This window comes from Globicephala melas, chromosome 7, assembly GCF_963455315.2.
Source record: "Globicephala melas chromosome 7, mGloMel1.2, whole genome shotgun sequence".
In the NCBI taxonomy this organism is placed as follows: domain Eukaryota; kingdom Metazoa; phylum Chordata; class Mammalia; order Artiodactyla; family Delphinidae; genus Globicephala; species Globicephala melas.
This window is the reverse complement of record NC_083320.1, coordinates 46,258,264-46,280,850: the sequence shown is the minus strand read 5'-3', so window position 1 is coordinate 46,280,850 and position 22,587 is coordinate 46,258,264. Positions and strand designations below refer to the sequence as shown.

The window sequence follows — 22,587 nt, the reverse complement described above, 5'->3', positions numbered from 1 at the left end:
AGCAGGAGAAAAGATAAATACATTGTGCATTCATACAATGGAACACTGCAACAGTGAAAAGAACAAACCCAAAATTACACACATTAACAGTGATGCATCTTTGGAACATAATGCTGAATGAAAGAAGAAAGTCTCCAAAGACTATATTCAGAAGTATTCCACTTTCATAAAAGTAAAACTAAAAACATAACACTAAATAATACATTGCTTAGAAATACATATATAGGTAGTCAAGCCATAAAGTAAAGCAAGGGAATGACTAGTACAAGTTTAGGCTAATGGTTTACTTCTGGGGACATACATGTGACTTAATCAGGGAGGAACATGATGGAAAAGATGGGTTCTAGGTATAAAGGCATTTATTTATTTAAGCATTTTTTTTTTATAAATTTATTTTTGGCTGCGTTGGGTCTTCATTGCTGCACGCGGGGTTTCTCTAGTTGTGGTGAGTGGGGGCTACTCTTTGTTGCGGTGCATAGGCTTCTCATTGCAGTGGCTTCTCTTGTTGTGGAGCACAGGCTCTAGGCACGCAGGCTTCAGTAGTTGTGGCACGCCGGCTCAGTAGTTGTGGCCCGAGGGCTCTAGAGCGCAGGCTCAGTAGTTGTGGCGCACGGGCTTAGTTGCTCCGCGGCATGAGGGATCTTCCCAGACCAGGGCTTGAACCCGTATCCCCTGCATTGGCAGGCGGATTGTTAACCACTGAGCCACCAGGGAAGCCCAAGCAGTGTATTTTAATAATCTTTCGTATGCATGAAAATTTTAAAGTTTAGAAAGCTTTTGTAGGACAATGTGCAGAGTGTGATTCCTTACTTTGGAATCATGTACTTGTTATGGATCTGTGGATCAAAATACATAAAAACGCAATGTAATTCAGATAGGTCTGGGGTGTTGGGTGGGAGATGGAGATGCCTCACACAACACGCATTCAATTTTAAAGTTTATTTCCTTTTGTCAGAATATTGTTAAGATTAGACCCTTTTTAAGATTTCACAGTTAAATCATAGTATATGTATGATTTAAACACTTTGTGAATTTTACAAGTATGATTTAGGTGTGTGAATTCTATTTGACTTTAGGTTAGTTTCTTAGCTACATGGAGGGAATTTTGGAACACCAATGATGACCAACCTGTGAATCAATGTATATGTGTGAGTATTTGTGTGTGTGTGTGTGTGTGTGTGTGTGTGCGCGTGTGTGTGTGTACTTACCCCCGAGTCCAGTGAAAAAGGAAAGGGTCAGTAAAGTTGTATTTTGGATTATTACCAAGTTTCTAAGACTGTTAAGTTATAATGATTCAGACATGGAAAATGTACACCTCAAATCACAAAACTAATAATTCTCAGAGCCAGAATTAGAAGGGAAAGCAATATATATCTTGTTATTTATGTGTAGTTCAGTGTGAATTTATACTTATTATTTCATTATTTAGAAAATTAATTGATTTAAACCTGTGCCTTGTTCACTCTTATTTTGTTACTGTAAATTTGAACCTAATCAGGTTATCATCTCTTATCTCACAATATGCAGTGTAAAGTAAAGGGAAAGTGGTTTTCAGAGCACATGGGACTCAAGTACTTAAGTATCACCTCCCTCTGTATGCTGAGCCACCCCAGATTGATTTGGTAGGTTTGGAATGAGCCAAGAGATTTGCAGTTAACCAAATAAGCTCTGCTGTTTTAAATGTGGTATGATTAATGTAGCCCAATTTCTGGGCTACCTTTAGAGAAACTATCCTAGACAGACTAAGATTTCCCAGTGGGTCAGTCTCTCTGAACCCTCCCCTTTTAAAAGTAGAGTCATTATCTTGACTAATTGGGTCCAAGTCTTAGAACATGATTACCATCCAGGTAATCTTGGAGGTGGTACCACCTGGTACCAGGAGGTGGTATTCGCTTCTCACAACTTCTTCATAAACACTCCTCACCTCTTATCAGAAGGAATAACCCTTAGGCTTAACACTCAACCCCATTCTTCAAACAAAAGAGCAGGTAAATTCTTCATATCCAAAATGTTATACCAAGCAGCTAGAGAGTATTTGTATACTAACTTTTTGTTCATGACCATGTACCCCAAATATCTCCACATCTTAACTGATGCAGTTCAGTGCTGGATTTTTATTTCCTAACCTTTCTGGCAAACACCATGTCTTATTGAACCAATTTATCTTCTCTTATAGCTTCTCCTTTTATCTTCTCCCTCTTTTCCTCTCTTTATTCTATTCACTCCCTTTTATTTTTCTGGTTTATTTTACTTACAATCCCATCCCTCACTGTGGCTTTATATCAGTTTTTTGACTCAGTAAACAATAATTACTAAGTTAATTACATTATTACAGTCATATATATTTGGTCTCTGAATGAGAATTTTTCTGAATCTTTCCTGTTCTCTGTTCTCCTGATTAGTCTCTAACTCCCTAATCTTGTTCCTTTCATTTCCAGTTTCATCAACTTCTGGTTGAATCTCTAAACCTTTCACCTTGACAGACACTGTCACCGGCCCTGACATGGTTTTACTTCAAGGCAGAAAAGTTTAGGATTTGTATAGTTTTTAAATTATATGTTTAAAAATATGCAATTAAAAAATAAGATCCATGTAAACAAGGAGAGCACATCCACTCCTTTAGAAACAAATGAGGTGAGGACCTAGTAAGTAAGAGGAATTAGTTAAAATAGAACTAATCAGAGAATTGCTAGTAATGTTTGTGGACAACATCATGGATTACAGAATTGATTTATGGTTATATTCCATGCTATAGGCTAGCAAGCTATTCCTCTAGAATAGAGACAGTTTAACAGAGTCAAGGAGATCCAGTATATAAGAGCTGAAGAACTACTAAAAATGATAATGAATTTTGTTCTATACCCTTAAATCCAATGTGCAATGAAGAGTCAATTATAATAATTAGTGAAACTTTTTTGACAGCAATTTTGTTAGACTTAATTTAGTATTAGACAATTATTCAGTCTTCAAAAGAGCTTTTTCATCCTGCAAGTAACACTCTATTAGAAAAGGCTCTCAAGAATACATGGTACCTCTGCTGAATCTAGATGAGAGTAAACAAATGTTTTGGCATTGCCTTTTTCTGAACAGGACTACTGGGAGCACCCATTTTTCATTGTAGGGACTGATTCTAGCTTGAGAAAGTGTGAAGTGTCTCTGCTCACTGTGAGAAATTAGTTATTTTTGCGCTCCAATTTCTTGAATTGAAAATTCATTATTATTCTATTAATATGTAAAGCGTATTTTAAGTGCCCTTTCCACCATTTCATCAAGCCCTTCTAGATTAGAAATTGTCACATTTTGGTCTTTTAAGTTATTGTTGATTTCAGCTTTATTTTATTATTGTTGTTGTTTTTAAGCTACTTGGGACAAAGAAAATGTAGATTATTGGATTGTCATGTTATATATAAACATACCAGAAATTAATTGAATGTAGAATAATTCTTAAAACAAATACAATTTTTTAGGGTATTATTATCATTTATGTTTTGTAATAGTAACTTTATTATAAGTTTACCATTCAATAATACCACATAAAGTCAGAAAGTTCAAGAAGACTTAAAGAAGAAGCTATTTCACAACTTACTTTTATGTTTTGAACAGTACTTCATTGAGGACAGAGCGTTGTTTAATCCAAGCTAGTTTGTTGCTTGTGGTTTAAAATCCAGTCATATTAGATAATATACCGAAGGACAGTAAAGTTACAACCTTGACACATTTTATACACATATTTTTTTTCTGAATACTATGGACATATGTTGAGAATCAGTCTTTTTCTCAAAGGAATATTATTATTTCCCTGAATGATATACATTCTAGACTCAGAAGAAAAAAAACCTCAACAGTGATATTTCTAGGTGAATGAATGACTAACACCTGTTTTAAAAGAAAATAAAGTTAGCTCTATGTGTCTCAAACACATGGAGAATCTTAATTAGAAAAGTATTGTTATAACTTATGAGTTGTGTCAATTAAAAGATACATTTTGTGAAAATTCATCATTAGGCTTTCAAGCAAATCATGATTTTATTTAATGATAAGTATGTATTTTAATTTATAAAATAGTCCTTTGGCTTTAAGTTTAGAAAACTTTCAAAGCTATACAATGATGAAAGGGCATTGACAGTTGGCACACTTTAAAATTATCTTTAAATATTTATAAATCAACACTTAAAAGCTTGATAAATTATAGATTTACAAATATGTAACTCTTCACTTATCAAACAGAGGTATAATTTTTTGTCAATTAAACAGGAGTTGTATTCTACCCTATATGCTTTATTAAAAGACTGATTTACTTTCTTTCAATTTCACTGCTAAGAGTTTTTTTCTCCTTCTATAGACTTTTTAGTGCTATTGTCCAAAAAGGCAACAATTAATGGAGGAAGACTTTTGTTGGGAGGCAACAGTGGGCAAGTCTGCCAGTTTCAACAAGAAATTCTGCCAATTTCAGCCATTGTTTGGCCATTTGGGGAAATACTTCAACAATTTGTGTTAAAACACTGACCAGCCTTCTCATTTACCCCAGTTTGAAAGGTCATGCTTTGGAATTCAGTGAAACCTGAACACTAAATACATTACCGAAAGCATCTTTATTAATTTATTTTCCTTTACAAAGACAGTGAAGGGGTAAATATTAGGTTGACCTAAGAATAATGAAATGCTAATTAGCTTCTGAATATTTTCTCTTTGGCAATGTGTAGTGATTCTAACACCTTCAAAATTTCAGCTCTGACATCTACTGTGTACTGCATACAAAATCACAGAGTTACTAGTTTTCTGTGGAGACTGGTAGAAAGAAACATATTCATTCATTTAATCATTTATTAAGCAATCTTTAGCACCTACTAGTGCAGGCACTTATTTAGGTGCTTAGGATATATTAGTAAAAAAAAAAAATAGAAGTGCTTGTACTTGTAGAGCTTACATGTTAGTTGCATGGACAGAAAATAAATAAAAACAGAAAATATGTAAATTATAGTGGATGGTTTGTTGCAAGGTGATTGGTGTTATAGGAAAAAGCAAGAATATGCTAAAATAGCTAAAGATGAACAATAGGGTTGTGGTGGTATAGGTGTAGGTTTATCTTAAATAGTGATTAGTTTAGGCCCCATAGAAAACTTTTTACTTGAGCAAAGACTACAGGGAGGAGAGGGACCTAGGCATATGGATATCTGGGAGAAAAGCATTCTATGCTCATTAAAAGAGACTCAGATAAGTTTTAATCCCTTCTTAGATAATGTGTTGACCTTCCCTTAAATTTATGCCAATTGATATCAGAAGTACTAGCAAGAAGTAAACTTGTCTGGAGGTGAAGGACTCAACAAAAGAAAGAAGAGCTACTAAAATCTGGAATCCAGGAACTACACACCCACAAATAAGAACGATTAGCATTTTTTTTCATATTCAGGTGCTATAATGATGCATATGTGATTAAGAGTAAAGAAGACATAATAAACTTAGAAAGTTACTCAATTCATTCAAGTAAGTATTCCTTCATTGATTTCTATTATAATTTTGTATTAGTAAAGTAATATGATACACAATGATCTGTTTTATTTATATATTTATCATTTATTGGCCACGCCATGCAGTTTGCAGGATCTTAGTTCCCTGACCAGGGATTGAATCTGGGCCCACGGCAGTGAAAGCGCGAGTCCTAACCACTGGACCGCCAGGGAATTCCCTGATCTTTGTTTACTACAAATTTAATTCCAAGGAGTTAGTCAAATTGGAATTGATATACTGTGATAGCTCTCCAGATAGAAAAGCTTACACGTTGTATTTACAGACTGCTTCCCTTTCGTGATAATGAAATTATGCAGTTATGTGTAGAAGAAAAACATAGACCAAGATGTAGGACAATCCTTGAAGTCTAAATGATTTTGAGTAATTAGGAGCAGAGTGTTGTCTCAGTGTAAAAATCTAACTTTTTTTTTAGAGCACACGCTATGTCAAGACCTACATCATAGTTACACTTAATGAAACCCTCTGAAGACACACTGAGCTGGAGTCTCCTATTTCTAAGTTAGGATCCCATTGACTAGATTTATTTAGCTTATTCTAGCTTCTAGCTTCAGAAACTACATGTAACATTAAAAGTTTTTAACATGTAGTCTTTTATGGTATGTATGGTACTATAACTGAGAAAGTTGAGAATATGTAGCCTTAAATATGTAGTGTCTTATGGTACTAGAGTTGTGACAGTTACGAACTCAGTGAACTGTGAGCTTTCAGAGTTAATCTGAAACACACAATTAGTGGATTTTTGAAGGATTTTTTCTTTTTTAAAGATTCCTTTTTTTTTTTTTAAATGGTACAGTTACTTTTGTATTTTATTTATTTACTTTTGGCTGTGTTGGGTCTTCATTTCTGTGCGAGGGCTTTCTCTAGTTGTGGCAAGCGGGGGTCACTCTTCATCGCGGTGCGCAGGCCTCTCACTATCGTGGCGTCTCTTGTTGCGGAGCACAGGCTCCAGACACGCAGGCTCAGTAGTTGTGGCTCACGGGCCTAGTTGCTCCGCGGCACGTGGGATCTTCCCAGACCAGGGCTCGAACCCGTGTCCCCTGCATTAGCAGGCAGATTCTCAACCACTGCGCCACCAGGGTAGCCCTGAAAGATGTTTGAGTTATACAAGAACTCTAACATAAATTCTTTGATTTTGGTATATTTATTTTGAAGGAAGTAGGCTGGAATCTGGTTCATTAAATATGGACATATATTAATTTTATGATCAAAAGACTTGGTAAGTCTTCTAATAATTTTTGAACTGATAACATGGAGCACAGTACAGGAAATCCTTTTGGAAAGTGTATAATTAAGGAAGTTAATTCATGTGAAGAATTCAATTAATTAAAATATTAAACAATATTTAGGAAAATCATTTATGGATTACATCCCTCTCAGTTTGCTCTAGATCTTAAAACTTGCTCATATCTCATTTGAAGACCTTCCTGTTCAAATTAATGAAACCAAACATTCTTCAAACTTTATTCTTAATGATATCACTTTCTTTAACCACATTCTTTTTGTCTAAAAAATGAACAATTTCTGCTACATGACCATGACATTTGTGGTGGATTTAGATGCAAGGAAATCTTTCTGTTAAAATTTAAAATGTCAAAGTTATATCAGAAGCAGTTGAAAAGAAGATATTTCAGAATATCAAAGCACATACAATTGTGAGCTAAGTAGAATCCATTATATTGTTCTTTATTTCAGTTTTTTTTCTACTTTTAATCTATAATCCAAGGTTTCTTAAATATAATAAATATATGCAGAAAGTATCTGATTTATCAGGTTTTGTCATTTTAGAAACACCCTAGTTAAGGCATTCAGTCCTGATCTTGCAACAAAATGAAAAATAGAGTGGCAGCCAGCAGTATAGCTTAAGAGTTAATCAGCACTGTCTTACACTGCACTGAGGTGGAGCTGATGTTGTCCAGACCCGGGGTCTTACCTTTAACATCTAACATAGAGGCTGGCACATTGTGAGTGCTTTCTAAACTGAAGATCAGGCTGTTTAACCGTAGCACCCCTAATATCAACGATGACATAGTCACTGGGTTAAACTACAACTGTTCTCTGACAAGATTAAATTCTGGTGTGAACAGAAATTTCCCCATATAAAATATATTGCAATGAGAACATATTTTAACTTGATAAGAGGAAGAGCGAATCTGGAAGATCCTGTGTGTATGTTATCTTTTTTAAAAAAAGTGGAAACCTTATATCATTTCTCTTTACCCTCCCCCATTCATAATGTATTTTTATGTTATAACATATATTATATTTCTTTTAAATATACCTTTAACATACATTTAAGCCCATATCAGACTGCCCTACCAACCCCCTAAAAAAAGTCCTGAGTAACTAGAGAATATGAACCATGCTCATGGTTGGATGACAACATTAAGGTCTCAGTTCTTGTCAATTTAACTAGTGAATTCACTACAGTTCCAGTTATCATTCCAGAAGGAATTTTTGAAGAATTTCCCAAATCTAAAAATCTAAATAATTTTGGAGAAAAAAGAGTAAATATGGATGAATTCCCCAAACTAGTATGATGGTTAATTTATGTTCTAACTTGGCTAGGCTATGGTGCCCAGTTGTTTGATCAAACAGTAGTCTAGATGCTGCTGTGAAGATATTTTGTAGATGTGACTGACATCTACCATCAGACACTTTAAATAAAGGAGATGACCCTTGATAATGTGTGTGGGCCTCTTCCAATCGGTGGAAAGCTTTAAGATTAAACACTGAGGTTTCCCAATAAAGAAAGAATTTTTCTTCAAGATTTTTTTCCATGCTACTCTTGACTATCTGAGGCCAGAACGAAGCTGCTGAGTATTTGGTTTGGAGGAGAGTCCAAAGGTGTAGGTGTAGGTATAGAAACATCGTGAATGGAGAAGGGTACAGAGAGGAGATAGAAAATTACCAATTGCGGATTCTACCTACTGTGTAGTTTTTTCCTAGAGCCCTGCAGTATTGCCCTCTAGTTGATGGAGATAATCTTAAAAACCATTTGTTTCTGATGTTCATGTCTATTTTTTGAGTTCATAGGTACTTATAAAAGTATCTGAAGTAACTGAAAAATATATACGTATAATTTACTTCATTCAGAAGAAAAATTGTCGTTTGAATTAATTAGCAAGTTTCATAAATGAGATCCAAAAACTCTTAATGGATCCATCAAAAAGGGAGATCCCATGAAACTCATGCAACTGTATGCAAAATGTGAGTCCCTATGAATGTAGTTGGTTTTGTACTGGAGAAAGAATTTGTAGTTTTCATTATATTCTCAATATGGACCGTAATTCATAAAATATTCAAAAACAGATTTTTAGAATAAATTATCTTAAACCAAAACTTAAATGAATGTTCACTGTCCTATTGCACAAGTACTCTTTCATCCTATTTCTGAAATATAATACATAAGAAAATATAAGTGTCTACCATTAGGCAGTAGTAAGAAGGCCCTGTAATAAAGACATTTTTACAAAAAGAAAATAACCACCAAAAACTTGGAGCCCTACAAATGAAGTTTAATTTGATCATTCTAAATGTCCTTTAAATTTTGAGTTTCTACAGCTGCTATAAGTAGTAAAAACTAAAAATTTCTTGACAAACATCTAAATTTATCTCTAATGTACCATATTCCACAAAATCCACATAACATAAATAAACTTACTTTTATTATCTTATGTTAGAAGAAATTGAGTTTAAATCTGGTGGATCATTATGCTTATTCAACTTTGTGCAATGTTAGCAATAAGAGATCTAATAATAGATAATATATAATAGTGCAACAAAATAGTTAGGATTCAGAGTCATGGTAGATGTACGTTAAAATCAGAGCTTTATCAATGATATCATTTGACTTCGGGAACACCATGTACTTCATTGGGCATCATGTGTAAAAGAAAGAAAGAAACAATAATTTCTGTATAATATACCTTTACAATTCTTAGCTTGAAGATACTTTTTAGGTGCTCAAGCTCTGTAGAAATGGTGATTAACAATGTCAGTTTTATTAGGTCTGGCACATATTATATGATGATGGCAAAGTGTGATCAGTCTAAAAACTGATTACAAATCACACTTGTTCACTCTCCCTGTCCTGTGAAGAAGTTGTATTCTAATTGTCTGTATGTTTATTGTTTGGAATGAGCTTTTGCATAGAGACAAGTTATGTCCTCAGTCTTGTTCACAAAAGATTTATGATGAGCACTAAAATGTGTTGAATACCTACTACGTGCCAAGTGCTGTGCTAAACATTTTCAATGTATTGTTTCTTGGATTCCTCACAAAACCTTATAAAGCAATATGATTAATCACTTCCATTTTACAGAAGAGAAAGGGGAACTAAGAAGTGGTGAAGTTTGGGTTCATATGTGAATGACCTGAAGCCAAAGTCCATTAAGCTGCACTTCTCATATTTCATATGCACAGCTCATATTTCAGCTGTGGTATTGTAATTTTTTTCTTTTCATTTTATTTGCAATTGATAAGAAAGCAGTGGGAAATAAAAATCTACTTAAAAATTAAACTTATGGACTAACCAGGAAACCCAAGATTATTTACTCTATCACTGTTTCAAAAGAATTTCAGTTCATTCTATACTTAACTTAAGGTTCCAGGAACAGCATCCCTTTGCAATAGGAATGATGAGATACCAGCCACCAATTGGAAAGGGAAGAAGAGTGGTTCAGAGCATGAGTCAGAATTTAAGTTCTGGTTTTGCCACTTGATAACCATATGAACTTTGGCACATTACTTAGGAGTTCTGTGCCTTGGTTTTGGAGTTTCTTACCTGCAAACAAAGATAATAATATTTGCTAGGGCTTTGGGGAAGATTAAATGGGTTTATACATGAGTAATTAATAATGTCCATAGCACATGGCAAACCCTTAAAGAAATTAGCTAAATCAGGAGCAGCAAGCCACCCTTTAAAAGGGGGTTCTCTTGTATGAGTGCAGTGTGGACAAATTCACCCATGCTGACTTCTGGTGGGAATGCTGCAGCAGGGAAGGCAGACTCTACTGTTTGAGGCAGAAAAAAAAAAAAAAAAAAAGTTTCTGTCCCTCAGGGATATTAAGATAGATGCATCCAATAATGCATCCTTCATCCAATAATTCATCCTTATCTAATAATGTCAAGGACCAAAAAGCAAAGCTGACAATAAATATATTTACCCAAGTAAACCTGACAATTCCAAGATATTTTAGTTAGTTAACTGGGAGTTTAACGAAATTGTGTTTAACACATTTAAAATGTAGCAATATCCTTACTAAATGTGATATGATTGATGTCTAAAATGTACTCCATTCCAGGGAATTGCTTCAAACAACAACTATATCTAAATTTCTAAAACACAAATCCATAAGTTATATTTTTTGCCTTAGCTAATAAAGTATAGGGGCATGTCCTAAAAAAAAAAGATTTAAAACCAAAAAAATTTCATTGAAAATAGATTTTTAAAGAAGACATATGTAAATTGATTAATAAAATATTTAAGCATGTTACCCTGATATTAGATCTGCATTATTTAAGGAAAAACAAGTCTCCTATTTTGCCTCACATTTGAAAATAACAGAATTACGAAAAAAACCCAACAGTTTTGTATTGATGACATTCTTTTCCCACAGTTTTAATCCTCCTTATTTTCTGCTATAACATTACTTATTCTTCTCTAGTACTTACTGAAGTTCCAATTTTCCCTTTAAGTTATCCTTGGAAGGGAAGCAAAATTGAGGTTCATGCACAAATATCTGCATAATAATTGGTGTCAGGTTAACTAATGGTTATGGGTTCAAAATAATGCTCGTTTGTAAAATGTATGAAATCAGTGCTTGGATATAAGACAAATTTATCTTAGTTTTGATTGATAAAACCAAGCTTATGTGTTCATGAATATGCTAATGACCTCCCAGCTGACTAAGCTGGAAGGAGAGGGGCACCTTGTAAACCAGCTAGCCGCTATTTCACTATATCACTGCTATTTAATATACCAAATGACATGCTCACAAGTCACTATGGTTTTATGAGAAGCACAATTGAGTTCAGGTTAACCTAAACCTAAATAGAGAAATAATGACAGATTTATACAAAAGTTTATGCCATATTAACATTTTTTATCTAAAAAATATGTTCCATGTTAAAAGGAATAAGATTTCACTAAAAATTGGGCTCCATCCAACAACTTCAATAAAGTATAAAGCAATAGCCTCAATACCACAGGGTTGGTTTGGTTAATTGTTTATTTAGATTTATATTGGGTCAAGCTGAGTTTTTGATCTTTTAATTGGTAGTAAGGTAGGAAGCATATGATGCATTTAATTAAACCAGGAAGGAAGAAAAAGATTAAAACTTGTTTTATGTTTAAAAGTAAATAAACTCTTTTGACCATTTTTGCAAACGACAATATGTTGTGTTTGTTTTGTATAATACTGTTTCTTTTAAGTAAACTAATTTAAAGGAAAAAGAGGAAGAAACATGTTCTAGGAAAGTATTTGCAACTTATCATCTGATAATAATTCTGGTAACCTAATAAACATAGACTCTAACTCAGTTCACAGCCAGTGATTCCATTTTATTTTTTAACATTAAGAAGCCTTTTATTGGATCTTTAAAATCCATTTCTTCATTTTTTTGTAAATAACATTAAATTAAAAAACTAACTTGATTTTAAGTTTACTCAAATATGGAAAAATACAGATTATTTGATCTAATCTGATTTAATGAACAATATTATAATCCAAATTAGACATGAGAAAATAATAATCTGGATTTATTGAGGACAAAAAGTTTAAATTATTTAAATGGGAATGGCAATAGGATGTATAAAATATATTTCCTATTATTTAAATGGGTTTTGGTGATTTAATTATCATATATCTAATCATATGCTCTTTTTTCTTAAATCACACTAGTTCAATATTTATATTCCAAAGTTTACAATTAAATGTATTCTATATTATTTTTTCAATTTTACACTAATTAAGGCTGTATACCTTCAAAATTATAAACCAACTTGTAAGTAGGTAAACTAAAATTAAGGTGTGAAAACTATCCAGTTACTTTGAGTTGCATAACTACTATTGATGAAAGAATTTGGGCAGGTATGATTGTCCATGTGAATAAATGGGAAAATGATCGAGATATCTGGTTAGCATATAGACCTTGTGTTTCTGGTTAAGTATTTGTTTTCCACCTAATTGCATCAGAACATTTTCTGATATTAAATGAGAGAATTTCTTAAATTTAATAGTGCAGCATGGTAATAGTACTTTGGTAGAAAAAGAGAGATTTCCTAAGAAATTATAAACATTTATATAGTGCATCCATGAACTTCAAAACCAGACACAGACAAATCTTTTAAATAGGTGTGTACTGATTTTCCATCTTACGTATATTCTCTGATAGTCTAAGTCAAGAACTAAGAGACACTACAAGTCAAGAACTAAGAGATACTACACTCTTTGAGTGTCGTCTTTAACACTGTTGCAATGATGTATCTTATGTTTATGGTTTAAGAGCTTCTCTGAATCCTAAATAAAGATAAGGAATAAAACCAAAGACTCAAATAATGTCCTTTAAATATATTTGTTTTCTGAAATGTTGACACCATTATCATGGTATCCCTAAAAACAATTATTTTTTCAAGCTGTGTTCAAAGTCATACATAGAGTATGAAATAAGTTTTGTTTAGTGAATGCATATTTAGATCTTTAAAAAGTTTATTTTAATTGTTCTATAGCAGTCTCTAAGGCAATTCTTAAAAATTAAGTAACTATCAAATTTTAACCATGGAACTAAAGGTTGAAAACAAAATATTGTTATAATGGTTACAAATATCTAAATTAGAAATATGTAATAATACTATAAACTGAATTCTGATTAGTTTTTTTGTATTTATCAAAGAATTTTTCCACATTAACATAAAGCTTATAAGGTAAACTTTTGTCTTAATATTATTTTGAATTTTTTACTGAAGTAAATATCTGTTATGCATAAAATAATGATAAAATATGTACAGGTTAATGTGAAAGTTCTCACAGTATACTAGGGTGTTGACTCCATTTAAACTTCAGTATGTCCTAGGCATCACCAATGAGTAAAGTACATATACCTTGGCCATTCATTTAACATAGTTTTTAAAATTACAGACCCAGTTCTAATTTCTATTTAAGTTTTTGTTATTCATTTTTTTCAAAGTGAATGAATACTCTTATATATTCTAAAAATTTACATATTTTAACTAACAAAATAATATTTTGGCATATGCCAAGATATACTGGGGAAAAAAGAACTTGTAGCAATAACCAAAAGCATATTCTTAAAGATATCTAAATATTGCAGGTAGAACATAGTTTTGCTCACATTACCCATGTGATTTCTCAATTCTGTATTTTTATCTTACATATTTAGAACTGTAATTAGATTCTGTGTATTGATTTTATGATCCTACAGGGTAATATCATCCAGAAAAGTAAATTAATTCTTAATGGCTGAAAGCATGCATTGATGCTCTGATATTCTCTTACCATTAAAGAAAGCAAACTGTAGAATTTAATAATATGAATTCTTATTTCCAACTTTCAATTATTTTCTCAAATAATAAACCTTTGCCAAATGACCCTCAATATTCGTTGCCTAGTGTTTTTCCACAGTATTTTTTGAAAATAAAGATTATAAACCATACTATAAGAATAGTTACAAAAAATAAATTAAATTATTTTAATAATTTAAAGAAAATTATGGGGTTTTGGCTAGCAATTAAATAAAGATTAGAGAATTTGAGGGAGTTCCTTATTATAAAATATAATATTAATGTAATACCTCCTTGTAAGAAAATAATCTAAATTAAAAACAGTGTTATTTTAATTTTTGTTACTAACCCATGGCATTGGGTTAGGCATTTAGTGTGTTCTTTCCATTTCTTCCCCTAATTATCTAATGGCTATTTACAAAGTCACATTCTAAAAACACTATCCATTTCCACAAATGTGTCAGGGAACTCAGTACAATTAATGAATGACAGGAGATAGGAAACCAGCCATAATATTTTTAAAGAATCACAAAAATAAGACTTAATTGAACTTTCCATTATTTGGAGAAATTTGTGGGAAAACTGAGTAGAAAATTATGAAGGAATTACTCAGAATGTGTTGGTAGTCCACCGTTAATGTGCCAGATTATGGGTGATTAAGTACAGGATTTCTCCACTGAAGGATATTTTGCAGATTATAATTTCACTTAGGTAAGAAAATATATTAAAATTATGTCAATTAATATAATTTGAACCCAAATCTGACATCTAATTTTTCTTAGCAACAAATTTGTCATGTCTCTATACCAACAACTTATTAAGTAGATACTAGTTTCTTAAATTGTCCAGGACGGTCTGTACTGTTGAAAGAAGCATTAACAGATGATTCATCTCAACATTTCAGTAAGTTTTATCCTGGAAGTTCTTTTTTTAATACACACTTTAATTTCCCTGTTTAATTATCTGATATATCTATTTGGGAAATATTTTGTTACTTTTCTTTACCCACGGTTATCTCAGTATCACACCCTCCCCGAAAAAGTTTGCAGAGGGATACCAGACAAATGGAAGTAACACATTCTATTAGCTTAAGAGCTTTGAAATTAGAGTTAATATAGAAATATCAACATTTTCTCAACCCTAGTTGTTTTTTTCCTTTGTTACCCACCCCATGATCCAATACAGCGGAAACAGTTCAGAGTTAGTAAAAGAGAGACTTAGACACATCTGGCAACAGCGAACAATGAAAATTCCATTAGTTCAATAGTTAGAGATGTATGTGTAAATAGGCGTGAGTGGCAAATAGAAGACAAATATAATAAATCCAAAGTGATTCCTTTTCTTTTAATTCTCCATCGTGTTCAACTACAGAGTGAGACTCTGAGACCCCCATAAGTAGTTATTCTTTCACCCCCTTTTTAGAATACTGATTATATGGAAAGTTTAAAGACTCTTCCTGGGGGAAAAATGTTTTCCAGCTGTCAAAATTTAAGCTTAGCTAATAGTAGAGCTAATTTTAAAAAGCATTGTTCCCTGATTAAGATATTTGTTCAAAAGTATGCCTTTTAATCCATTTAGATGTTTTATCACTTCCCAAATTTATTTTTCTAGAATATCACTGTACATAATATTATCTAGTAGTAATAGGTATTGTGTACATCTTGGGGAGATATACTCTCATTTTTCTAACATGTGAAATAAATGAGAATTGTTTCAACATAATTTCAATGTCACTAACTAAATTCTATAGTAGAAACATTGTCAAACTACATGAGAATACGACTCCGAATAAATATATTTATTTTGAATAATGCACTTACCCAGCACAGCTCCTAAGGAAATTCTTGGTGAAATATTCTTAGGATGGAATTTGATTTTCTGAGATTCCGCAGAAGAAATGTACCCCCAGACAAGGTGCGGAAGGGTGAAAGCTTTGCAGTAACCCTGCAGGCAGGGTGAGGTCCAGTTAGCAGAGCTTGATGATCTAAAGCAGGAGGTGACACTCTCTGCTGGAGAGAGAGGGTTGTTCTGAGTAGATTGGAAGGGTTGTCACATTGTATGTGCTCAGCAGCAGAAGGGAAACATCAGAGCTTCCTGTTACATCACTCTGACCCCGCCTGCAGTTAGTGTTAGGTTACTTTCTTTCTCAAATGGCATACCCCAGGAAAGCAGCACTCCTTTTTTATTCTGAGACAAGAGCAAGAAGCAGCCTGAACAGACAGAGATCATATGCTGTATGAATACATTGTTAGCAGCAAAAGCTGGCTGTATTTCACCTTGACTGAGTTCTGTTAGAACTTGTCAAACAGAGATGCCTATGATTTGAAGGAAATCTGAACATAGTATTCTGCTCAAAGAATTAAAGGAATTAGGAAGTGTGTGCGTGTGTGTGTGTGTGTGTGTGTGTGTGTTGAATTACACTTTACAAAGCATCAAGGGAATTTTTTAATCTAACATGTCTTTCTTCATAAAGGAACACAGAAAACTAATAACTATTTTTCCCTCATAATTAGTTCTGTGATCTAACTCTTGTTAATTTGGATCTCTGATAATCAGAGCTATTCCCTGATCAGTTTTCCACAATTAAATGATGAAACTCTATCCTGTAGGTTTTTGAACATTTTTTTTATTTTGTTCATGACATAGATATGTGTGTATGTGTCATAACCAAAACCATTGTGTGTGTATGTGTTGTGTGTGTATACATATACATACATAATTATTTTTCATTATATATAAATATATATCTTAGAGAAAATAACCTTTTGAGAACGTGTTTATACATTTAAAATAATTGCACATATTTAAAAATATTTGACTTGTTATCACCTATGAAATAAAAGAGTAATTAATACCACTACACTTATACCTCAAAATAGCCTTAACAAAAATGCCAATAATTTGTAGACTTAAATTATGAAACAAGGTAAAATATGTAACATACTTTAATGTTTTAGAAAAAGTTTTGCCTCAAAACATAAGTTTATTCTAAATGTGTTTAATAAATCATTGGAAGTTATCAGGGGAGAAAGTTTTAAATTTGAAATGAACTTTTTTTTTGAAAATATGGTGTATGTGTGAGATACAACAACAATAATAATTTCTGAAATCTAAACAGCACTAAAAGTCACTTATCTGGGCATCAATTTTCTATCTGTAAACTAGAAGAGATGTATCAAAGAATATCTAAAATCCATATATTTTTAACACTTTCAGTCAACAAATTAGGTAACATTTAGAAATACATATGATATGATGATGATTACTCAATTCTTAGTAAATCTGAAATCAGAGGCAATGAGATATTGGTGTGTTACTGCAATTCCAGAACAAAATGAGATTCTCATATTCCTTGTAGAATAACAAAGGAGGACCAGGCAACATAAATTAAAGAGAATTCACGTATTTTAAACAGTATGTTCCTGCTGACACTTTTATTACTTGGAAGAAACTTATTACACAATTATTGATCTTAAGATCAAGAGGATCAAGGTTGATAAAAATAAGTACATATAAAAATTGGATACATACTAATCTCTATCAAATTATAGTTATAAAGCTTGTAAGAAACTAACTTATACCTATTTGGTTATTGAGAAATAGAAAATAACCATAGGTTGCAAGTTTACAGAATATTGTCATTTCCAGTTAGGACTAGGTTTTGCTTTGCTTTGGGAGGCTGCTGAGATGTACTTCATTTGGAGTTATTTCTTTCAGCCCATGAGAAGAAAAGTCAATGTTGCAGATTATGACCAACTCCACAAACAGTGGCTCTTTAATCAGAATACTGACATGGATATTGCCAGGTGAAAACTTTACTGAATTCTGCTGCAGAGTGAATACACTAAGGGAACCACTAATACAAAGCACTGGGATTGGACCAAGAGACATGAGATTGCAGTCCTGGTTCTGATACTTTCTAGTGTGACCTTTGACAAAACATTTTACGTGTTGCTGTTCCCATCTTAAAATTCAGAGCAGAATCAAATACTAGACTTTAATATGTGCCTGAATGTTTACTGTCCATGTCTTCTGATCTCTCATGCTTGGTATATCATCTGACTCCTAGTAAGAGATCAAAATATAGCTTTTGAATTTAAGTTATAAAAAACTAAAACTTTTGCCAATAAGTTTGCAAAAGTACTAATATTTTTTCTTCAAGAGTCATTGATTTCATTTGCCCAACACTAGTAAAGTCTAGGGAATAAAAAAATCTATGCTTTGGACTTATGTCCTAAGAATCTGAAACCAACCCTGTTTCTCCTCTACTATACATCCTCTTTCTCCTTTACTAATACTACACTAAATGGGAAGGCTAATAGAGGCTATAGTATTTATATTTAAATTATTGTTCAGGCACATGTTTATACTCCATGAAGTCCCTTGGATAATTTTTATTACTTATCATTTAAAAGCCTTATTTAGAAATAACAGGCAAACTGCATCCCACTAATCAGATTCTAAATTGCCATTTTATAAACTCCAGATGAAATAAATGGCATGAGGACTTTCAGGGAGCCACTCTGGTTATGAAGGGACAGGTGAAAAGATGGATCTCAACACTGAAACATGACAACAGATATTTGGGAAAAATGTAGTAGAACAAAGTGAAAGCATTTCAATAATCATTGAGGTGATTCTTAACCAGTGAGGCATTAATCAATATATTAATTTAGCCTTATGTATTTTATTTATAAAATAATTTTTTTCCAGAACAGATGATTAAAGACACTTGCAATCATTTAATAAGTGATCAAACCTATATTTTGAGCTAGACACTGTACTAGCTGTGTTGGGGAATTAAGAAAAAAATAGGATGTATTCTGTTATCTAGTTTATACAGCATAGATTGACGAGCACATGAGGAATCAAGTGCCAAATTCTCTGCAATTAACAACTAATGTTGCAAACGCAGAGTCTAGATGTAACCATGCAGGATGCTGTCAATAAGGTTTTCTATAGAACTCAGGAATGATGTACAATGCAGAATGAAATATATGATAATAATTAGTCATGCTTGCCCATTTCAGAATCCTAGACACAGATTTGTGCCTACATTTGTGGTCCCATCTAAGGCACATGAGAGCCGTAGTCTACCAGTAATGAGTACCAATTACCATGTGAAATGCACTTTGACTAACACTCAGGAGGAGATTATCTCAAAATATCTGGATTACTGTTTATATTATTTGACTAACTTAGTCAAATTAGACCAAAAATGTGGTTTGGGTTGAACTGACCACTTATTTTGAATTCGTGTGGCTACTGCCTTGGAGCATAGTTCTGCCACAAACAAAACAAAACAAAACAAAACAAAACACTTTTAAATGAAACATATTATGAACAGACTGTCCTTCGTGAGAGTGCAAGAAAGAACTTTAAAAATTATTTCTATGAAGTTTTTCAGGTATTATTGTGAATTAATAATTCCTCTGTGTTCTCAACTGTTGGAAAGTCATTACTTAGAAAATGTATGCATCAACAAAATTATGTATACCATGCATTGTTTAAAATGAACCAATAATTTGGGGAGAAACACAATTTTTATAATCTTTAAATCAAAAAAATCCTAGTAAGGAAGTCGACCTGACCTTCTATTATTTTACTTAAATTGCTTAACATATTTAAAGTTATTTTATTACTAAATGAATTGCATTTAGTAGAAGGACCCAGATCTGATGGCTGAGCCATTGAAAGTGAATATGCTATTTTCCATTATTAAAACCAAAGGGCTGATTTCACTCTAATTTTACACATAATTTATCATTTCAAGGAGATCTTGATGTTGTTTTTAAAACATTTACTATAAATACAAATTTGAAAAGAACAGAAAACTTTAAATTTGAAGTGAGTACCATGACATCAGGTCCCTATATGGATAAATAAAACTATTTTACTAGTTTATATAGAGTATTTCTTTCAGTATTTTATAATGTGTTTCCCCAAGAAAGTCAAACAACATATCAGTAACAATTGGCTACAAACCTGCCTATTCTTTTCATTGATTCTTATGAAGTTCTGATGGATTTGGATCTTCTAAGGAACTCAATATTTTCTTATAGATATTAATGAGTGTTTGAGCCTCTCCTCCTCCAAAAGGGCTAACTGTTGCTAGAATTAAAAGCTAAGACTGGCAAATGAGATATGTCATGGACTAATTAAAGATTAATTTTAAAATACAATAAAATTATAAATGCTCACAAAATGAACTTTCTGAGGATGAAGTCCCCTAAGCAGGGTGATCATGTGCCCCAGTTTGCTAGGGCAGTTCCAGTTTATATATTTATATTCAAAAGTGTCCTGGTTTGGATGAAAAATTATATATGGTCACCCTAGCTATACTTATCCATATTGCACTGACCAGTGGTACATAAATACTGAGAGTGAGTAATTCATCTGGGAAACTAGAATCGCTTTTCCCAGAAGAGTTTAAAATAGTTCTTATTTCTAGGATAGTATTAGTTGGCATTGAAAAAGATGCCCTTTTCATCGCTGGATATGTATTGCGAACTTATTCTGAAATGCTTCTTATTTGCTGAATATCCATCTTCATTGTGAAAATAAATGGTTTATTTAATTTTGTGTTTATGCATGTTGACCTAAGCAACATTTGATTAAGTGACCACATCTTACATTTTGCTTAAAAAATTAATTATTAAGTTCTAAGAATGCCAAATAGTATGAATGTTTTCCCAGTACAGACTATTTTATTCAGCTATTGTCATATTTATATAACTTGTAAAATTATTAGCAATTTATATTTTCTTTTCAATAATTTATTTGTGTTTAACATCACTCTATCATACACAGTGAAAGCTTTTAAATATAAAGTAGTGTGGAACTATATATAATGCATATATTAAAGAATAATGCAATGTATTTGCCTAAGAATTCTTAACACCTTTGAGAAAGTATCATTTTTTTTTAATACTTAGCTTTGAGGAGTTGCGTATCTACAGTCTCATCCTGCCATCTAGTGTTAAACATTCTCAAATTGCCAAAGTTGCTCTCTTAAGTGAAATAATAATGGAATTCTGTCCTTTTTTTCTTTAAATAAAAATCCCAATAACTAGGGAAGATTTCTAAGAAAACAATCTGATGCACATGATGACTAGAGTTATAGTGGGCATGTACTTATGGTAGCTATACAATTAAAATATCCTTTTATATACAGCAAAAAGAATATGTACTTCATACAGTATTTAGATGCAAAGGCAAACAATCATTAAATAAATATTAAAACATGAGTGAAACATTACAAATTAAAATGACATACCACCTTTTTTCTTCCAATGAATGTACATATCACATATATGTAACATACATACATTTAAATATTTGAAATGATCTAAAGCAGGACAACTCTGAAGCCTATGGCTACGTTAAAGTGGATTAACTCCTACATATCTGATCAGGAATACAAATCAGATTTTCAAAAGCTCACAACAGAGTGAAAAGTGTCTTTCACATTTGATAAACAAGGACCTCACTGTATTCAAGCATGAAAGATATTTGTTTTACCACTCTGTGTTAGGGAAAAAAATCAATGATTAATTGGTTATAATCCTGCCAGTCTGGCTTAATACAGCTGATATTTGAGAGACAGTATTTGGGGGCATATTAATTCCCCCTGAAATCTACCTTTCTAAACAGTTGTATCATCAGAAAGCAAGGTTTCTGAACTAGAGCCATCCATTGGATGTTAACTGATCATCATATTAATTGATCATCTGCCATGTACCAAGCATTTGGATGGTTACTGGGAGTACAAAATTGGATAATAGGGACATGGTCCCTGCTCTCAAGGAATTTAGTTTCTATCCTCAGGTAAACATTTAGGGAAATACACTTATTTTTACTCATATTGCTCAAATACTCCAATTGCTTAAAAGCAATATGTTCAATGACTGAAACACATCAGGACTGAGTGGATAGGAAGGTAGGATGGAGGGAGGACATACTTCTTGCAGAAGAGCATTTTCTCTGAAGGTAATAATTACTCTGGAACCTAAAAGTCAAGAAATATGAGGTATTCCATGGATTAGAAAGGAGTCTGTTCTCCGTAGGGCCCAGAAGCAGAGATTGAGAGAAGGATTTAGGTTCCCACAATTTACTGAAGGAGTGCTCTTTAGACTTTAGGAAAAAGCATTAAGGGAGGGAATGAAGCAGGACTGGAAGAAGAATGAGGTGAGCAAGCATGCGGTCTCAGGTAAAATCTGGATTTGGCCTAATGCATAAGGCTAGGGCTCTGGAGTATAAATTGCCTGTCAGATTTGTCCTCCCCTGCTGCACAGGAGTCTGTCTTTTCATAGCTTCTTCTTAGTCAGTCCTTGTGTGAAGCGCTCTGGGAGAGGGAAACAACTTCTAGGGAAAGTAACTACTATCAGCTGAGGACAATTTGCAGAAGGACGCAGCTGGGAACTATTAGCAGCCAGTTCTCCCAGCAACAGGGAGGTGAGTGCACCAGCACAGTACGGGTGGTAAACCAAAACAAAGCTGACTCGGAATACTACTGCAAGTAAGCAAAACCTGTCCAA

At 32.8% G+C, this 22,587-nt stretch overlaps 1 protein-coding gene across 6 annotated transcripts in view; it reads right to left on the bottom strand.

Annotated features, from left to right (window-relative positions):
- The window catches only part of CALCRL (calcitonin receptor like receptor), a 105,319-nt gene extending 89,258 nt beyond the window's left edge, over positions 1 to 16,061 (bottom strand). For all 6 annotated transcript variants that reach the window (XM_070045941.1, XM_060302159.2, XM_060302163.2 and 3 more), the window contains exon 1: positions 15,871 to 16,061. The gene's annotated coding sequence lies outside the window, so the exon portion shown is untranslated. The remainder of the gene's footprint in view (positions 1 to 15,870) is intronic.
- Positions 16,062 to 22,587: the final 6,526 nt, after the last annotated feature.